We start from the raw sequence: 3551 nt of genomic DNA on the forward strand, positions 1-3551 counted from the left end.
CCCCGGGTGTCCCCCAAAAGCAGGCATTGCTCCTTCCGCCGCGGCGCTGGCTCTGCCCCGCCAGATTCCTCCGGCTGCCCGCGGCGGGGGACAGACACGCCTCGGGCGGGAAGCGCTCCCTTCTCCCCGGGTTATGGATCTGTACGGGCAGGATTTACTCGCACATGCCAGCGTGCCACAGCTAGCAAGGCACAGCAGTCCTCCCGGCCTGCGCTTAGCAGCAAGCGCATGTACCCTGACTGGGTCTTGTGCTCCGTTTCACTAAGCCATTTGTCCTTCCCTGATTTAGCCGGGAGAGCCTTGCTTCCACCTTTAGCGTTAGCTGGTTTGCTGCTGTATAAAGGTGCAATACTGACTGCTCAACTCCAGAAATACTTCCGCTCTTTCCTCTTGGATACTCACTTTGGGAGGCAACAGAGAATATGAGGTATCTGCAGAACAGACTATAATTTAGGTTTATGCTCAGGGTAATCTAAACAGGCACAGAGATTTTTTGAGTCACTGATGGTGGTTGCAATTAGTATTGCAATAGCTGCTTGCCAAGGTCCCTGTCAGGGTTCGAGCCAGCTCCATGAACACTAGGCACTGTGGGATCATGTCACGAGAAGGAGACTTTAGCCCAGATGGATGTTTCTCTCCTGGAATCATTTTGCAGTAGAGCAGTAGGAATGACTGTCCCCTAAGACAACCTACAGAGCAATACAGAAGTTATGTTCTACACTCCATAACATTACACAGTGTGGCTCTTGGCTAAAAAAGATATATCCATTGAAATCTGGAGAAACTCAGGCTGTCCTGTTATTGGAGCTGAAAGTAGGAACATGAACTCTCTGGAGCTAGAAGATCTTGTTTCTAAAGGCTGGTACACGATTTTTAAGAGGACCCCATAGGCCTTAGCTCTGCATCGCAGCTGCTCTGTCCTGTGTTCTGGTTCTGAAGTGATTCAGGTTGAAAGCTGCTGTCTGAGTTGCTGAATCACTTATTACGCTTCCTGAAGCAGACGACTGTTCAAGCGTTTCTAAGCAGCTTCCCAGTCAAATACTGACTCACAACAACCTTACTTTCCAGCTGTAATGAGATCCCTCACCCATGGGGGTGCTACTGACAGTTATTGCCCCCATACTTGTGCTACCAAGGTCCCAGGATCAGAGGGGCAGTGATTTGGGAGGAAGCAGCTGCTTTTTCATCACTGTGGTAATGTTTTGTAGATTAAAAATGTGTTATATTTATAAAAAGAGGGTTTCAACAGAGATTGTATTTCAATCAGACTGCCCCACCAGCAGATTGTCCCCAGAGCAACAGAATATAGTGCTGTTTGAAGCCAATGATGAGGTCTAACACATATCCCACTTCCCTGTGTGTGCCCTGGGTAGGCATAGGACATGGCCCAGAAAAAACTGCCAGGCATGCCTGACTCCAAATAAAACCTCAGCAACACAGTCAATGTCTCATGCTGTAATTATGTGAAACAGCTTTCTAGGCTGAGAGCACTAGACAAAGTACATGCTGGAACAGAACCTTTTGGGAGCCTTTTTATTTTGTTTCAATTTGCCTTAAAATTTGGAGGGGCTCTGATAGGGTCTGCTGGCATGTGTATTTTCACATCACTTCGATTTCAGTTCTAGATGTGCTTCATCTTCTGACACTTATTTTTCCTAGCACAGTTTTCAAACCCTTTGAAAGCCACTGGCAAGAGAACAAAAGGCTTCTCTTTCTTTCCTATTATTACCACCACCACTAGAGAGGAATTAGACCATAAATGTAAAGTGAAGTCTTAAAGCATTATATTGAACCATGTTCATTTTCCTTGAGTCCTACAGAAGTGCCTGCTTTGCACTAGTACTTTGCATCACCTTTCAAATTTCTGCTTTTGGTGGAACAGGGAGAAAATTACTGCAGAAAAACAATAATGTAACTATTATTGCTTTTGTATTTAAGCTGCTGGTGTAATTGTGATTTAGAATTTAAAAAACACTTTGAAATAAAAATTTTTATATGACTAACACAAATAAAAGATGTTTGTTAGCTCTGTAAGTAAATGGCTTAACTTTATTTTCATCAATTCCAAGCAGAACTGAGAACTACTTTTTGAAACGGGAAATTTTTTTCCACAGCTAGAAGAACTTTTATAGAATCATAGAGTGGTTTGGTTTGGAAGGGACCTTAAAGATCATTTAGTCTCAACACCCCTGCCATGGGCAGGGACACGTTCCACTAGACCAGGTTGCTCAAGGACTCATCCAAACTGGCCTTGAACACTTCCAGGGAGAGGGCGTCCATGACTTCCCTGGACCACCTGTTCCAGCACATGACCACACTCACAGTAAGGAATTTCTTCCTTATACCTAATCTAAATCTACCCTAAAAATACCCTGCTTAAATCTTCGGTTTGAGACAACTCATGTTTTATTCTTTGTTGTGTTAAAAATTAATTTACAAGACTAGGAGGAAAAAAGAGATTTTAATTGTTTTGTTAAAAGAGCCAAATGCAATCAATTGTGGGTACCTTTGTATCAGAATTCATTCTGATTAATTAAGAAAATTACTTCTCACTGCCGAGTGTGCAGGGCACAATGTTCATGGATCTGCACCCTTCTAATTCCCTTCTGAGCCAGAGAGCAAACTCTGAAGAACACAGCCATTGTGTGAGAGGGCATCTGCTGTAGCTATAAAGTACCACAACCTGTGTCAGGGAAGTGCATGTTGGCTGGCATGAAACAGGTGACGACAGCTTTGATACAGCAAGGTAACAACGCAAGAATATGAATTCAATAATATTAATTGTGCATTGAGAATCATATTGGGGAAGAAAGGGGACAGAAAAGGAAATCTGCCTTCAGAAATACAGAAAATACCCATGATCAGATGAATCCTTGGCCTGACTCCATCTTGTCCAGTAGTGTAATCAGATGGGAACTGATCTGCTGGTGAAGCTGGGGGGAGAGCAGCTGGTGTAGGGCAGGAAGATGTTGATGACAATATATGAGTGAAGAATTGAAATATGCAGAACTCTTCAGGGGAGAAACTTTACAATTTGTTTTTCTTCCTTTACTTCAGCACCTGAGGAGGTGTAGCCTGGCAGGAGAGGGATTAAGAACGCAATTTTTGGGATCAAATTTAACTTGTCATGCTGTTAGCCTCATGCCAGGAGATGATTAATGCAGTAAAATCTGATCTCTCTCCATTAATTGTTAGGAAAAGGGTGGCCTCTCAGAGATCCTATTAGTGGAGCTTGTACTGCATTTTAGCTTCCTCTGGTTTTGTGCTGTCTGATGCACACTGTGCAGTGATGCTTTTCCCCCTCCCACTGACAGTGATGTCCGCTCTGTGTATACTGCTTTCAAGATATGCTACTTCAAAAATGGGAGTAGGAAGTAAAGGAATGAGATGGTCAAGGGAAGGGGATCTTAAGGATTTTACATCTAGTTTCTCTAAAATGGGGTTAAAATAATTAAAAGATACTTTTCCTCATAAAACACATATGAAATTGTGGTAAGACCCATTATTATTTTTCCCCACAGATTACAATTCTTTTGTATCTCAATGATCAT

The sequence above is a fragment of the Manacus vitellinus genome, unplaced genomic scaffold (assembly GCF_001715985.3).
Source record: "Manacus vitellinus isolate BGI_N305 unplaced genomic scaffold, ASM171598v3 scaffold_1_pilon, whole genome shotgun sequence".
NCBI lineage: Eukaryota > Metazoa > Chordata > Aves > Passeriformes > Pipridae > Manacus > Manacus vitellinus.